General features: G+C 43.8%; 1 protein-coding gene across 3 annotated transcripts in view; it reads right to left on the bottom strand.

Annotated features, from left to right (window-relative positions):
* The window catches only part of ATXN1 (ataxin 1), a 396,177-nt gene extending 386,719 nt beyond the window's left edge, over nucleotides 1-9,458 (bottom strand). For all 3 annotated transcript variants that reach the window (XR_014326542.1, XR_014326543.1, XM_082848800.1), the window contains exons 1-2: nucleotides 9,292-9,458; nucleotides 1,204-1,318 (exon numbers count right to left, since the gene is read on the bottom strand). The gene's annotated coding sequence lies outside the window, so the exon portion shown is untranslated. The remainder of the gene's footprint in view (nucleotides 1-1,203; nucleotides 1,319-9,291) is intronic.
* Between the last annotated feature and the right edge of the window lie 8,189 nt (nucleotides 9,459-17,647).

Raw genomic sequence — 17,647 nt, 5'->3', positions numbered from 1 at the left:
GTTCCAGAGCCCTGCGCTCTTATCTCAAATACCATGGAATTTCTATGGAAGTTAAAAACTGGATCTTAGAAGCCCGGGGTTGGTGGGGGGGGGGGGTTGGGGGGGGGGTTGGCGGGGGGGGGTTGGGGGGGGTTCTTTATTTAAAGAAATCTACTGAATCAGTTTCAAAATGAACATTTTGATAAAGCAAGTGTTCACCTCTTATACGTTAGCTGAAAATCCAGAGTTTTGTACGTGAGGTTTGGTAAAAGTGGACTGTGTATCACACCAAGTACGGAAATCCCACATGACTCAGGAAGAGCCGCCCAGAGACCACCCGATCCAGCCTTTGCCAAAGCTGTGGAACATCAGTATGACTCCAAGAGACCATTAAGGCTCATTTTGATTCAGCAGATCTAGGGTGGAGCCCCTATTCTATTTTTTTTAACCTCTCCCGGTGATTCTGGTGCCCAGCCAGGCTCGGGAACCTCTGAACTAGTCTATTTCCACAGCTTGGAGCAGGACTCCTCCCAAGGCAAACAGAAAGAAGGGATCTATTTCACAATCTCCTCCGGTTGCGAATACCAGTGTTCCCAAGCCCTTATTGCCCCAACTTCTAACTAACTTCCACGGTCTCCTGACTTCAAGTAGGCACTCTCCTCTTGTCTTCCCTTCAACAGTGAACCATGAGTCATCAACCCTGCATCCACCCTGGGTCTGCATGACTCTCCAGATGAGAAAAATTTACTGTACATGAAGAAATCAGGAAGTTGTAAAATCCAACCAGACACGGAGAAATTCGAGATCCAACAAATACGGGTTGCTATCAAACAAACGAGCCCGTCTCCCTACACAAGGGTCATACTACAACAATAACCTAAAACATGACTTAAGATAACCATTTGGTAGCAAAACTTTCTCACCAGCTTGAAGTACAGGTGAAAATTAAAATGATCAGGCCCAAGCCCAACACACACAATAATCAACCATCCACAAAGTCAGAGGTGGACTACTTCATAAACCAAATAAATCAAAAAGAGAAATACTTGAATCCGAGCTTTAAAAAAAACCTCTCGGCGATTTCTCAATTTCCCACACAATACAGTTTGCAAAGACAATTATCTTAAACAGTCTACAAAGTGCTAAAAGTACGGCTAGTAGGCGACTCTCCCAGGTCAGACTTTATCCTCAGATGGAAACTAGAGAGCATCGCAAAACTCTCACCTGATGGGTGACGCACTTTCCTGCAGTGGCTGCGGAGGACGAGCCTGCTGTCCCAAGATGCCAGACAAATCTGCAGCTTGAACGGACCACCCTGGTGATTTGCTGCACGATCCTCCTGCAATGGTCCAGGGGGTGCAGAAGAGGAAATCCAAAATGAGAAACAGAACGGATGGCTTTAAAAAAATAATTCCACCTGCAAGGGCCCATGCACTGAAATCTAAACTTTAAGAACATCACATTTTGCATTGTTTTAGGAGAATTACACAGCTACCAGCCAGCCCAAAAGGCAGGTCTGGTTTTATTCGACAGGGCTCAGAGGGAGGCCAACACACAGAAAGGTCATCCCTTCAATCAAATTAAGAGCTTGGTCTCCCCATTTGAGACAGCTACTGTCATTCTTTTCTCTAATGATTCTAGCCAATTTCCTCAGAAACACATGCTGGTAATCACAGGACTATCAGGTGAAAATGGGCATGGACTGAATAGTAATTGAGCCAGAGTCTAACTTACATGAGGCATATCTTACTATCAACATGCAACTTTGAGGCACAATCATGAAACAGAGCACAGTTATTAGCATACCAGTCTAATGGGATAGAAGACAGAACAGAATGCAGGAAAAAAAATGTTAAGTATGCATATACTCACTAGACTTTTTTTTCCACTAAACTTTCAATGATTTAATTACTGAATGTATGTCTACTTGATTTTCATTCTGCCACAATATCTTAAGCATGTTTAAGTAAAAATTACCCACTGTATGATGAATGAGTGAATGTGTGAATGGATGAATGAAAGAGAGAATGAATGAATCTTCCATATACCTTTCCATCAGGGAGCTTGGTGCTTGTAGTAGGTTTTGTGAGGTAAAGACCTATGCATAGAAATGGAAGAAGTTGAGGACTCGATCTGCTAACATATAGTTTCCAGCACTATCTATTTAAATCATGTTTTTAAATACTGGTAGTTCCCAACTGTCCACATTAAATAAAATCAGTAGCACAGTTATTATAAACTAATCCCCAAACTAGTCATTGCTGGACTGAGTTTTTTCAGCCTTTGATTACTGGAGCTGATCTGCATATTTGTTTAGGCTGGTTTTAAATTTAGTTTGGGTTTCCTAAGCCCACGCCAGGTAACAGTAGGAAGGAGAAGGCCCAGGATTATATTGGGTGTCAGAAAAGAACTATTCTGGAGCTATGAATATGATCTCCAATGTGAATAATCTGTAAACAGGTAAGTGAGCCAATTATCCTTGGGTACATGGCAACACATCTCATGATTATTTTCATCCATACACACTCACTATTTTGAAGGGCACAGCCCAGCTGGAAAGGAAAATAATTTCGATTGCTTTCCAACACTGCAAAGTAATGAATAATAGCCAAAGTATTCTTACTTCTAGCTAATCCATTCGCCAAGTATTTATTTAAGCATCTACTGCACGCCTGGGACTGATATGCAGAAGAAGGAAGTTTTCTAGGCCTTGGTTTCCCCACATGTAATCAGTAAGTGTAGACAGAGAAAGAACGAAGCTGTTCGAGACTATAACGTCTCTCAAGTCCTTGGAAGACACTGTCCTTCACTAAGAAGCTTGCTGAGTTACAAATATAAATAGTGGCCAAGTTAAATAGAAGCTCATAATATTCTATTTATTCTTACACAGCACTTGTTTTAAGGGCCCGGGAGGGGGTAGAAATCTTGATTTTATCTAGTGACATCTCAAATGAAGCATCAAAATACTTGATCATCATTTTCAAACAAGGTGCAGGTACCGTGGATTTGCAAAGTGCTTGCTTTATGAGCTAACAGTTGAGAGTGTTGCCTTGTGTATCGATGTATGTGCACACCATCCTATTTACCTATCACCTGGCAGATAAGGTTTTATAGAGTCCAAATTACAGTCTCCTCCTATTCTGCTGAAGTGCAGAGAACAGTCAAACATGATGCAAATGCTGTAAAATATTAATTTACTCTCACGTTGGTATGCCTACTTATTTCAAAAGCATTTGTGTTGCTACACCAGTTAGACTAACTCGAAGAGTTAACATAACTTGCTGTGTTCCACTGGAGGGAAGAAACACAAGGATAGAGCAAGGCAGAGTGGACTCTGTATTGCAAAAACATACAAACAACATACCAGAAAATAGCCTATGGACTGTTTTCTGTATCTGCTAAAAATGGAACCCTTAATATTTAAAAAGCACAGCAGGGCAACATAACACAATACTATTAATAGTGGAAGACAGAAAGATGGCCTAAGTAATACTGATGCGACAGTCAGTAAAGAGGCGATAATATATAAATAATATGGATACAGGATATAATATAAATACTTCGGGGAGAGTAGGCCAAAGCTAAGGGTGCAATAAAAGAAAATTTGCCGTACGCGGTGACAGAAAAAATACATTTTCTTTGAATGTTAGAAGCATAAATGTTTACGGATTAGCAGCTATGACAATGATCACTAAAAACTTCTGCTAAATAACTCATTCAAAACGTGTCCGTTAAAGAGCACCTAAATAGAAAAAAAGGAGTTCCTCTTAGCCTGAATCCAAACACCATCATCAGGGGAACTTCTGCCCCCCGAAAGCCTCAAACTGTGATTACACTACAATGAATTTTCTGAAAAGTAATTTTCAGGTTTAGGATACAATTTTTGCTTACGTTATTGCCATTACCATTGCATTTTCATTACTCCACAAATGCGATGCGTTAAAAGCTATAAAAAAATCAATGAATCAGTTCTGCTCACATCAAATATGTCAAAGAGAATATAATGTTTGTTGCTCTTTTGTCTTTAATAGTTCTAAAATGTGTTTTAGTACATTTGAGATGGTAATAGGTAGTACACATATTTACAGTACATTGGCCTGAAAACTTCAGGTTTGTAAGGATTATAAAATACATTACTACACTGATAAAGACAAAGATACATAAATTATGAAACAGGAAAGAGATTTCTGAAAACTATTTCCACCAATAAAGATTAGTTACCTAAACCTTTTTATTACTCCTGTAATTGTAAGTATTTACATATTTTTAAAACCTTGATCCAATTACAACTCTTTTGGCCAACATCTGAAAATATTCTCCAACACCAGCATGGAGTATACTCATTATTATACCACCTCTTAAATTCTGAATGTGTATTTTATTAAACTGAATTGAATGAAACTAAAATTTGAACAGCATAATTGAGGACTACAAAATTCCTTAAAAAGGGGCAGTCTTGTGTGGAACACCCTAGAACAGAAATTATTATCTCTATTGGGATTTCTATGATTTCTTATTTTCAATGCTTTTCACAAAATAAGGAGAGCCTGCTTCTGATAAGTTTGGAAGTATGAGCAGAACTAAATCTGCTGTTTGAAGCAGTTAAGCTGCACATATCAAAAGATATAAAGCAATGGAAATCAAATCATGTCTCCCCTATAAAAATAATATCCTGCCTTGCTGTACTATGTCATCTTACACAAGTATTTAAGCTTTTCATAGTCTAAACTATGTGTTACTTGCAGACGACTATAAACGAAAGAATTAACATTTACTCCTACCTTCACTAAATTTCAGGCTTTTAGTAAAAACATGTTTATCGACTAACTTCTTATAGGAAACAAAATGAGCCAGTGTTAACCATGCGTTAGTCATCAAAAACTATCATTCAAGGTAAGTGCAAACAGAAAATCCACTTGACATTTCAGAATGGAAAAAAAATAAAGGCACATTTATACAAAAGGGATGTGAATCAAACTCTGTACCAGGAGTCACAGAAACATGCTTACTGATATTTTAATAATCTCTTAAGGCTGGCCTTTCCGGGGACTCCCAGACAACTGAGTTAGGTCTGTTGAAACGTAAGGCCAGTTACAGACATTTCATGTATAATTTGATGGCTAAATAGTTGTCCTTGAATTCTTCTCTGACAGTATAGGACAATTCAGAGGCCGGGAAGCCTAGTTATGATATTTCTAATGAAGCATCACTTCTGCTTACCAAACCCTCTTCAAACGAAATCCAGAAGGGAAAATATTGACTTTCACAGTTCCCAATCAAGCACATTTTTCATACTTATTTTAGGATGAATTTATTTGTACACTGAAAAATACATGTGCACGTTTGGCTGCAAGTGAAGCGATTTTCTGTACATTGTAAAAGGTACTCCAGGACCTCCAAGGTGTTATGTAAAACTTAAACTTCTGCGCTTTATTTTATATCCTTGCCTCCCCCATCTATTTACCTCCTAGAAATAAATAATGGCCCGTTTTAAACACAGCAACGCTTGATCTGAGCAGGTCACAATCACGTTACCAACTACATAAACTCGCAAAATGGTAGAAATTCATAAACACCCTGTGAGGAGCACTAAGGAGCCCTCTCAACAGTCTTAGCCCCAGAGGAAAAAAAAAGGATTTACCAATTTAGCTAGGGGGCTGCAAAACGGTAAACTGACTGGCAGGGTCACAATGACATCAAAACGTTATTATTCTCAATTATTTTTTCTTTCAAATATCAGAGTTATTAAAATACTCTCCCTTATTTGGATTGCCTGAGCAACACAGAGCTTCAGCAACCAAAGCTACTTTTCTTTCCTTTTTTTTTCCAACAGTATTATTTTTCTTTGCTCAGCAGGCTTAATAAGGTGGTCCCCTAATACAAAGAAAAAAATGCTGTTCTCTACATTATTAAATGCCCATGAAATTATATTCCCAAATAGAGTACAAGTTATTGTGCAAAAGCACCATACATTATCAGTCTACCAGCTATAGACCTCCATCATCTCTTACCTGAGACAAAAACCTTATAACCTACTACCACAAAGGTAACGATCATGGCCAAGAAATCCAAGTTAAGAATGAATACATTCAGGATGACTGCCTACTATCAGTAGCATTTTTTTGCTATTATGACGGCCGTCCAGTTTTCAAATCTGACAACGGGGATATCTTTCTGGAATAAATTACTTCCGCTGAATAAATCCGTTAGAAAACCAGTCGCGACTACTGGCAACTTGAGTTCTAAAGGATGACTTCTTCTGCACTTGAAAGGGTTAAGTGCCTGCAAGGCCAAAGGCACCAGACAGCCTGCAAAAGAAATGCTGCTTTAGTCAGCTCTGAAAGGTTTCTAACAAGTCCCAAATACTTGTTGATCTGTTCACAATAAACACCAGCAGGATTGTCGGGCTCCTCTCACTGTCTGGGGAGATGCATTTACATACTGCACCCAGTAAGCACAGCTTGTTGGTCTCCTTTATAAAAGCTGAGTAACTAGAAGCATCATTCAGTGTCTCCCGTCCAAAAATGACAGAAAGAAGATGCAGCTGAAATAGTAAAGTCTCTCATCTGGCTGGGGCAGCACAAATACTGTGCATGAAACACTTGGGAGTAGTCCAGGCACAAGACAAACCCACCTGAATGGACGGAGGAACACTGTCTGTTGCCATGGCAGCCTGATCTAATTACATGAGTGATCAGAGCTGGAGTAAGTACACCGAAAACCTACACCCGCTGACAGGTATCTACGAGATGAGAAAGGCAGGCAGGCAGAAGGTTCAGGGGAGTCCTTCAACCTCTGCTTTACGTAGAAGGTGGCACTCAAGCCCAGTTATCTGTGGAGCTGCTAAAATATTGACTGATGCAGGCACAGAGGGCAATCAGAGGAGATTAAATGCCAAAGCATTGGTCGTTATGGTGCAGTCCCTTTCCAAGAGTTCATTTGCAGGATTTTCTCAACCTTCTCTCTGGTGGTTTCTTCAGGCAAACACTGCATTCCAAAATAGGCTGAAGTGTCAAACTACCTTCACCCACCAAATAAACCACACGGTGGGCTTAAGACAGGGGCTTCTAGGAACTGCAGGGCTCCTCAGAAACCCAAATGAAATAGCTTAGCTAACACTGTCGAAAAAGTAACTAGCTGTGCCTAAAAATAACCTTAAAGTAACTACCCGCTGCTGTGAGCGATATGTAACGATTATGTTTAAATATTAAGAACAGCCTGCATTATAAAACACAAATGTCAATGAGATGTGACTACAAGATTGGCAAAGAACTTATTTGCATACACACATTCCCGTGCATGCACCAGGATGTGCACGGAGTATGCCACTCCAAGCCATTAATTTTTATTCTGTGGGTTTAATAGGGTCTTCTAATTTTGCTAATTGTATCCTGTGGATCTCACAGGGAAACTAAGAATCTCTTCGGGGACAGAACCAGTTTGTAGGAGTCCCTACTGCACAGCATACGGTAAACAAAATAAAAATAGCTTGCCGTTCTCGTTAGCCACATCGCGCATTATATAACCAGCTTCCGACTGGCTTTTTTTTTCCCCCTTACTACTCTTCAGCAATTTCCCAATCTCCCGAAGTATTTATATTACCCTCTTATCTGTAGGATTATATACTAAGAAAGCAAAACAAAACAGAGCAGCCACGGGATTGAACCAAACCCCACAGCCCTTGGAAACTGATTTTTTTTGTTTGTTTTCTGGCAGGATCTCCACCCCCACCCTACTTCCACCCCCCGCTAAGGTTCTTGCTCAATCTGCCTCGAAAACCTGAATTGTTTCATCGCTTCCAGTCAGCCCCCTACGTGGTCTGAAATAAAATGAAAGCACCAGCCGCGGAGTTCAGGAAGGCGGCCTGAGGGCGGTGGGGAGGGGGGGGGGGCCGAGAAGGGGTCGGGGCGGTGCGGAGTCAGCCAAGTGGCCACTGAGGGGGCCCTCTCCCCACCGCGACGGCCCCAGCCGCCCCCTCCCCCGCACGCGCGCGCGCACACACTCACAATCGCACGCACTCACTCGCACTCACGCCGCGCTCCGCCACCGCCTCACCTCTTGCTCAGCCCGGCCGGCCCCCTGCCCCGCCCCGCCCCCTGCGGGACCGGCCTGCGCGCAGCGCTGGAACCACGTAGGAGGTGGCGGCTGCGGTCGCAGGAGTGGCGGAGCCTCCGGCCCGGCCCGGCCCAGAGTGAGCGAGCGGCGGGGCTCCAGGGCGCATCCCAGTTCCCGCAGCGCCGCCGCCGCCGCCACCTCCTCCTTCTCCTCCTCCCGGCTTCATTCACCCTCCCAGCAGCCGCACAGCCGTTCACTCCGGCGCGGGCAGGGCAGCGCCTGCCACGGCTCCCCGGCTCCGGCCGCGGGCGCTGGCGGGGGCGCCGGCCCGGGCTGGGGCGCTCGCGGGCTCCCGGCTCCGGGCCGCTGCGACGGCTGCACATGATCAGGAAGCTGCCGTACCAACAGGGCGGCGGCGGCGGCGGCAGCTGCAGCCAGGGCCGCCACCGCCACTCCGGCCGCGCTCCCGGCACCGCACACCCGCTCCCGCAGCACCCACCCCTCAGCGCCCCCCGCTCTCCCACCGCTCTGCGCCCGGCCACGCGCGCGAAGTCCCGGCGCGGCCGCGGGCGCAGACCCTTCCCGGTCCGCAGCCGCACGCCCGGCCAGGCCGGCCTCCGCGGGGAGACCCCCACCCCGGGGCTCCGAGGCCAGGCGGCCCCCGCGGGCAAGCCCAGCCCTTCTCCAGACCCGCTCGCTCTCGCCGCCCTCTTCGGGGAGAGGAGTGAGGAGGGGGCGGCGGGAGGAGGGGGCAGCGCGACCCCCGGCCTCCGCCTCCCCCTACGCCACCTCCAAGGAGGAGGACATGGCTCTCCGCACTCGCGGCCGGACCGGCAGCCGCCGTAGCGGGGCGCCGCCGCCGCCGCCGCCGCCGCCGCTCTCCCCGCCCGCCCGTGCCCCCAGCCCGGGCGCGCCCCCTCGCCTGGCGGGCGCCCACCCAGCCCCTGCAGCCCTCCTGCCAGTTGTCCCTGCTCCCAGAGCGGGGATGTCGGCCCGGGAAGCTGGAGCCGGGGAAGGGTGTATGTACACACACACACACACAAACACACACCAAAACACAACGCGTCGATTTCCTTCGCTCCTCTTCCAGCTGTTTTCCGTGTCGCCGAATGGGGTTTGGGGTTTGTTTCCTGGTTGTTGCTTTTGCCCCTCTAGGGAGAGCGGGGGTAGGGGGGGAATCTCAATCTAAATCATGGGAGAAGGAGATGGGGGAGGGGGAGAGAAAGAATCGGAGGAGAAAAAAAAATAGCCACTTACTGTAAAGTGTAAATGGATCTGGGGTTGCGTGGGGAAGGGGGGGCAGAGGGAGAGAAACACTGTCTTGCGGCTGCTGTAGCTCTGGCTGCTGCTCCACGGGGCTTGTTTTGGATCCCCCTGCAGTGAAACAGGTCCTGTACGGCTCCGCCACTGTAGTAGAAATGATGTCTGCGGTATACTCTGCTCTCTCCTCCTCCTCCTCCCCCCCCCCGCTCCTCTCCCCTCCCTCCTCCCTCCGCCCGCCCTCCCTCGCGCTCGCTCGCTAGCTCGCTCCAGTATGTAAATGTGTAATAGAAGCCAAATATGGAGCAGTTGGCTGCCGCCGCCGCAGCTCTGGGATCCGACTTCGGGGGGGCGGGGGGGGCCACCCTCCGGCGGGCGGCGGGGCGAGCAGCTCTGAGCACGGCGAGCGCACAGCGCGGCGGCCGGTCCGCGCCCTTAACCCTTCGGTGCGCGCAGCCCGGGCTCGGAGGCCCCCGGGGAGGCGGGCGCGTTTCCCCAAGACCGGCTCGGGATCGAGGGCCGCGGGGCGGGAGGGGTGACCGGGGCCGGAGGGGACAGTGCTTCCAGGTTTGGGAAAGGGGCGGGGAGCTGAAGCGATGAGGTAATTTTAGCGGTGACCGGTAGGTCCTCGCGCGCCTTCCCGGGTCCCTGCATCTAGTTGGAGGGGACAGAGCGACAGCGGGGTGCAACTCAGGGACCCTGGAGGACTCTCCAAGGGCTGTCGAGCTGCAAGTCGGAGACCATGAAATACCCCAAGTGGGAGAGGAGGTGGGCCAATTCTGATCCCGACGTTCCCTTCGTCCTGGGCGCGCCGACAAGCGACTAAGAGGGCTGACTCCGATCTTCACGCATGTTAACCCTCAAACCGGTTTAGCCTCAGCGTTCCGGAAGCCAGCCCACCGAGCCGCGGGGATTGTCTTGGCGTGCAACTCAGGAAAGTTTTAAGGGTCCCCCTGTCTGCACGTGCACCCTCACCTTTCCTGCCTACGAAAGCTGGTGACCTCCCTGCTCTCCCTTCTCTTTCTGCAGGTCCGGAAATCTGCTCTGGGTATGGAACTACCCAGCTTTACCCTGGGTAGACGATCCGCGCACTCCTCTCGCCGCTAATTCGGGATCATTAATTTCAACGGAAATGAGGCAACCAGTGTAGGAGATAGAGAAAGCAAACCGAGCATCAGATGGCAGTTCTCGTGAATCCGCGCCGGAGAACTTCCTCTGGACTCAAATTTAAGTGCGGTTCTCAACTCCTCGGCACCCCGTCCCTCCGTGGGTACCACCGCCAGGCGTTAGCTGGAAGGGAAGGACTCTTCTTTGGAGGGGTGGTACCTGGCCAACAGGTGTGGCACCTGGAGGAAGAGAAGGCACAGCCATGCTAAAGGGAGCTCAGTGCGGCGTTTTCCTGGCTGCAGATAATTCTGGAAGACCGGTAGGTGTCGGGGCAGCATTTGACCTCTTTCAGGTGCTTAGAACCAAGTGTCTAGAAATACGATCCTTACAACGTAAGTTTTTCTCTGGAAGCCTCCACTTGACTGGAAGCTGTATTTGAGAAAGCTTTTGGCTGAATTTACTTATGACCTAACGGTTAGTCACCAACTGAAGCAGGATACAGGATCACCAACAGAAATGTGTCAGCTTTTAAACAACTGTATTATAGAGCCAAGGTGCTGCAGAAATAAAAATCAGCACCCTAGCTAGGAAGGTGCAGAGCCCCGGAAATCATTTTTTTCTCACATTTTGAAATACCATGCACATATATACATGGCTATTTTTAAAGAACTACTACTACTGTTTACTCGTTTCTACAACTTTTTTTTTTTTTCACTTAAAAATCAATGATGGTTACAGTTTAAGCCCCAGGTTGGTCTAAAGTGACATTGTTGGTCTCATTACAGCCTCTAGTGGACAATTAAAATCAGTTTCCTGAAAAGGCTCTGCCTGACAAGCATTATCAAGGTGAAGGTTAATATCTCAGAACGTAACCGGGTAGTAATGTATCTTTCCCCCCTTCGGCAGTGCCGGTTTCTGAAAGGAGCAGAAGCTGCTAGCTCTGCACGAAAAAGACGTATGCTTTTTGAGGCAGGTATTATTATTACTGGCCTGTGAATAAACAGAGAACTTCTGCTCTTCATTTCAGTTTCAGACAGCTTTCATAAAAAAATTAATTCATCTAAAATATTTTTATAACAGAAAATATTGGTTGCCAAGTTTCTGGCTTAACTGAGATGTTTTCATTCCAACTCCTAATCTGCAGACTGTCCCATCCACCTCCACTCTATTTTTAGACATCTTACATTTAGAGAATTTGGGGTTAAAAAAAGAGCAATATTTTCATTATTACATATTTTAACAACCTTCAACACATTAAAACACATAACTCAGATTCGAGTGAGTCAGTTAATTTAAATGTTCCCTCAAGGAAGCTAAATACATTTATTACCCAAACAGTAAGAACAATTAAGAACTGTGTCATTTACTTACTTAGCCATTAAGGTTAAAGCCAGAAACTGCCATTAAAATTTGTAACTATTTCTTCCTGCAAGGTCCAACATAAACATAATACTGATGATACAGTTTCACTACCTTTAGTACTGAAATGTTGTCGTTTCAGCTGGCAAAACTTTAAATGTACAGTCACAAATAACTGGCCTTGATTCTTTAAAAACAATACTTTCTCATGCAAAAAAAAAAAAAAACTCAATGAAAGAAGAGCAGGGTTTTCAAGAAGCCAGTAAGCAAAGATGTAGTACTATGCTCCTAGTCATAAACCTGATACCATATTCAGGCAAGTGTAAGTCGAACTTTGAAATTAAAGGAAATTGAGAAATAAGGCTCGCTGAGCCATCCTCCTAATCTGGGTTCTGCATTGCTTAAACACTCTTATATCTATTTCACTGTTTTGGTAATGTCTACTTTTGAAGGTTTAAAATGGCCTGTCAAGTATATTTTATATCATACAATTACATATCATATCTTGCTTCTAAAAGCATAGTCTTCATAGCAGCACCAGCAGCATCTGGAAGCTTTTTAGACATTCAGAATGAGAGTTCCACCCCAGACCTAGGGAATCCCAATGTGTGTTTCAACCAGCTCCCTTCTCCCCGCCCCCCCCCACCCACCCCACAGTGATTCCTGAGTGCATTATAGTAGGAAGAACACTGTCTATACTACAGGGCTCTGTCTAGATGAATCTGGCCACAGATGCAGAACTTAATTCTATTTATTCTTTTTTATTCCCTTCCCCTTTTATTAATTTGCACTTTTAAAATGAAAAATTATTACATTTTATGCTTTGGTCAAATAGTACTGCATTTCAGAAGGGCCCTGATTTATGTACAAATCTGCATCATCATTGCCAAGAGAACACTCTGTAAGGAATATACCAGGGTCTTGAACATGAAACTTTTCTTCAGGGCAGCAGAGGGAGCACAAGAGTACTTAATAAAGCAAGTGTACAGGCCCTCCACATTGTAAGGGCTTTTTAAATGTAGTATATGTCTTCATTGGAAGTAGCCTCTTACATAGTTCAAAGCAAAACAAAGACAAGCAAACACAAACGGCTCAGCAGCTTGTAACAACTAAATGATTGAATGGATTGGAAGTTAAACAGAATATAGATATAATTATTTAGAGTTTTAGGCTTGAATTCTTAAAAGAAAGTGGACCTCAGTAGTCATACTTGAAAAAGATGCCTTAGCTTTTCTGCAATGAAAAATAAAGATACACAACACAGAGTAAGGCAAGTGAGAGTCACTCCTGTTTATCTAAAAACCTTGGGGTCAGTTAACCCAATACTACATCAGATAAGTTCACTTCATTTGGAGTCAAATATGTTGGTAAAAGTATAGGTGCTTCTCACCATGTTGACTTTCACAGTAATTTTAGGGGTTTATCTTTCATGTTTGCAGTGGAGAGGATTTACATTTCAATTGCACCTATATAGCTTTTCATACTTTTTACAGCCCTTCCACACTGCATCTTCAAATGCTCCCAGGAGGTGGATAAGACAGGATGTTTTGGAACTGGCTAGTGCCTGCATAGCATTGGGTCATTCAATAATAACAATAATCCACTGAGTTGTTCAGAAATGAGGGAAATCACAGAGGTTAAAGATCCAGCGGCATGTTCTTTACAGTTTCAAAGATTTTTCAAAGTTATTAGATAGTGAGTATTTAATAAGTGAATATTTAAATGAGACTTACAAATAGAGACAGTCTTCATTCTTGAGCTATGTTTTTTATGTGTTTATCACTTATTTACCACCAGCCGTTCACTGTGCATTTACAATAACTAGGCCCTGAGAATATAAAGATGAGTAAGACATTTCCGTCTGCAGTGAGTTCACAGCAAAACAAATCTTATCTTTTGAAAAATGTCTGTTTTTACCATGATGAAACTTAAAGATTCATAGTTGATTGATCCAGTACCTTTCGGAATCAGTATATTGATCCGACTTACAAATATGAGAATCAAATACTAGGATCATTAAAAGTTTGGGTGGTGGGAGGGCAACTGTGTAAATCATCGGCAAAATTTATTTATAAAGCTAATATTAATACTGCAAATTTGTAAAACAAAATGTAAAGTTACAACATATGTTTTGTCTGAATGCCTTGTCTATCCAAAAAAACAAAATCACATGAGTGAATTTAAATGATAAACATTTAATTATTTATAGCTTCTTTAAAAATTGTTAAAAAGAATTTCCTCCTATGCTAAAGAAAGATTTGCCAAATTTTGGCCTGGAGCAATTTCTTATGGCTGTGTAATAAATACCCCAAAGTTGAATTTTTAATGGATACACTGACAGACCTTTAACCATGGTATTATAAGGAGGGTGTTAGCCCACATATGTCATTTAAAAATCTGAGCAAATCATAGTGTGCCTGCAAAACCAATATACTTTCCTTAGATTGTACTTCCAAATAAAGCTGGAGAGACCAGAAAAGCAAAATAAACTAAAAACAGAAGTGAAAACCACTCACACAATAGACTCTGAGGTCAGCTCGCCACACCCAAACTGAAGTCACCGGGCTCTGTTTGAGGCACAGAGACTCTTAAGGGACATGCTTCTGAATCAGCTTTCTTGACCCTCCACCAAACTATAGCAGCCCAGGCTTCTGGGTAATGAAAGTGACATCACCAATAGTCAAGAGTAAAATTAAAATCATTGTATTTAAACATCTGCCAACAGTTTATGACTTAAGAGTACACACATTAGGCAATTTTAAATAAGATTCTGTCTACAATTAAAAACAAATGCTTTAGTATATAGGTCTGTACTGTCCGATATGCCTATTAAGCACTTGAGATGGGTTGTAATTGTAAAATCTACCTTAGATTCTAAAGACTTAGAACATACACACACACACACACATACATATGCACATATACATATATTAAATATTAAAATGAAAATATTCTGCATATATTAGATTAAATAAAAATCTTGTTAAAATTAATTTACCTGTTTCTTTTTACTTTTTAATGTGGCTGCTATAAAATTTAAAATGACATGTGTCCATTACATTTCTAGTGGACAGCCCTGGTATTAACAATGGGGCTGGGAAGGTGAAGGAATTAGTTCTAAGAACCCATAATTGGAGACCTTAGGCATGGCTCTTGGCAGTAGTGTAGTAGTAACTTAATTACTTTTCTGCCTTCCTGAGGTTTCCCCCTTGCAGTATAGAACATGCACCTTACCCCCTGTTAAAATGATCTCTGAGAGTAAGCTATTGGTGAGGGCATAATCTCCTTGGTAGACCTGATGTGGGCCTGGAAAACGAAAATCTGTTAGGCTTATCTGTTAGACTAAAAATTCGTTAGATTCAGTCTCTTGAGGTGGGGTGGGGGAGTCCTCAAATACTTTGCCAGCCTGGAAAGCTAATGGAAATTTTGCTCTCTGTTTTAGAAAGCACAAGCCTTCTGAAGTTACAGCTGGTTACAGGCTGAATGGTTGGGGGTGATACCTTTTAATGACAGATGGCTTTGGGCATGGATAATGAAAAGTACACTATTGCTACTTCACTAGAAAACAAATCAAAGCCACCAAAAGGAAATCTGTTTGTTTGTTAAACAGTTTCTAATATATTTAGTATAATAGGACACATCAAAAGGAAATGACATGATTTTTAACCGTTGTTATTTATTTTGCAAGCAAGACCTAGACACATTTCCACTAATGTAACTATGTCCGACATTGAACGTAATGCAATGACCTATGAAATAACAAGAGTTTGTGGTCTTAGTCATCTATAGAACATAGTTCTTCTTACTTGAAAAGAAAATGAACAACATTTTAAGGCTTGGAATGAGTGAGTTGAACTTTGCTTGGTATTGGCCACAAGCATTTGGAAATCTATTAAAAGCATTTCATTAACAACTTGGCATTTTGTTTCCTCAAAAGAAATACATTTTCCAAATTAAAATCAGAGCCCCCAAAAAATAAATAAATAAAATAAAATCAGAGCCCAAAGCCACCATTGTTTACACTTAAGATAGTGATAGTTGATGGGTTGTGAGGGTAAAGCTTAGGGTGCCTTCAAACTAAGATCAGGGGCAACAACAGACTAAAAAACCCCATCAAATCGTTGTTCTAACTTCATGACATTAAAATACATAGCATAAGCTCCCACAGTTACTTTATTTTTCTTGAGTCAATACCGGCTAGGAAAAGCTGATCCAAATGAGGGTCAGGGTTTAAGACAACTGTTTTATGAGGAATTTACCAACTTTACCCCGAAGAGGAAGAGTCAGAGAAAAATGCATTGGCAAACTTCGCTTTTTGACATAAACAGCTAGAGGAGACTGTCCGTGTCAGGATTTCAGCAGGGGGTGTCAGGCAGTTCGGTATTTGCAGAACCCGTGTCCGTCAGGCCTCTCCAAAGTAAAACTGCTGGGCGACTTTGGGGGGGCTCTCAAGACTGATGACTGCAGACCCGGATTTGCTCTGTGCCATGGCACAGACATGAAGTGATAGCGCCTGTCACAGATGCTTTCTGACGGAGCAGAATAATAGCACTCAGACTTCAACAGTAAATTACAAACAATCCCTTTTTAAGTACAAAATGAATGCACAGAATGGGAGACCCTGTCAGCTAGAATGGGAGTAAATCAAGTAGGAGAAGACAAATTGTTCACTCATACCACTGCAGCCAGATTCTTAGGCTGCTAACCGTACTGTCATAGGAGAGCTTTTCTTCTTTGTCAGATAAAAAGAGGCATTAATCCTCCATTGTAATTCTAATCAATAGGCCAGGTATCATCCGATGCATCTCCTCTGAAAGCCGATCAAGTTACAAGGTGATGCCTTCCAACCCCTCCCCCATCTCTGGTTTAAAAGTTGTAGCTGAAATACCAATAGTAAGAACATGTGACCCCAGCACTCCCAGCGGGAGCTTTTCTGCAGTCAATTTCATAATGACTTTGCTCCGCCTCTCTGCTCAGCACTTCCTTCCCCCTCACTCTCCTCTCTCCCCCACCCCCAGCAATGAATCATCCCGCATTTAAAGAGACTTAGATGACCCAGTGTGAACTTTACAGGCATCCTGTACATTCTTATGCCAAAAAAGGGAGTTGCTGTGTGACAGAAACCTAGGCAGATCCCGATGCAGATCTCAGAAGTGGGGAGCTGGGGTGCTTATCTAGGAAGATCAGTGAGGAGTTAATTTTCCTAGATCCTGGTGGGGATTCAGAATTGCCTATCGCAGTTCACGATCAGGTTTTTAAGAACCCAGTTCAGCTCTTTGTGCAGAAAGGAATATATCAGAGACAAAAATGTTGGCAGATCTCCTTTATGCAATCAGGGCAGAGGAATTTATACCACATCAGCCTTTTGATTTCTTCAGATCTGGCTGAGGGTGGGGTTTCCATATTTGTGCTTTGGCAAATGTGTCCAAGAATGAACTCTGCCTTAGAGATGCTCCGAATGTTCTTTCAGGTTACTGTGTGCTGATTTGTGCATTTAATATTAAAACCAGAAACATTCTTGCCCCTTCATTTCTTTAATACCGTTTCTGAGTCATACGGATTAAGTAGACAATCTGGGCCTTGCTTTTAGAGACCTCTTCACCCCACTTAAGGCGGTGAAGAGTGGGCCACCTAGATAACATTGTGCTTTTGCATACACTTTTTCTCTACCTGGGAAGCCCTTCTTTGCATGGCGATCTTCCCCCACCCTCCAGGACCCAGCTCAAGCACCAGCACTTCTGCAAGTCTTCCCTGATTATCACAAGACTTTGCAGCTCTGCCCAATGCGTGAGTCAGAGAAGTGCTATTTTCTTATTCTTTTTATTTATACAATATATATTTTCTTAACTCTGACAGAAAAAAATCAGGGCCATAAGCACAGATGGAG

The sequence above is a fragment of the Leucopleurus acutus genome (genome assembly GCF_964270905.1).
Source record: "Leucopleurus acutus genome assembly, chromosome: 10".
Taxonomy (NCBI): domain Eukaryota; kingdom Metazoa; phylum Chordata; class Mammalia; order Artiodactyla; family Delphinidae; genus Leucopleurus; species Leucopleurus acutus.
This window is presented reverse-complemented; position numbering and strand designations above follow the sequence as displayed.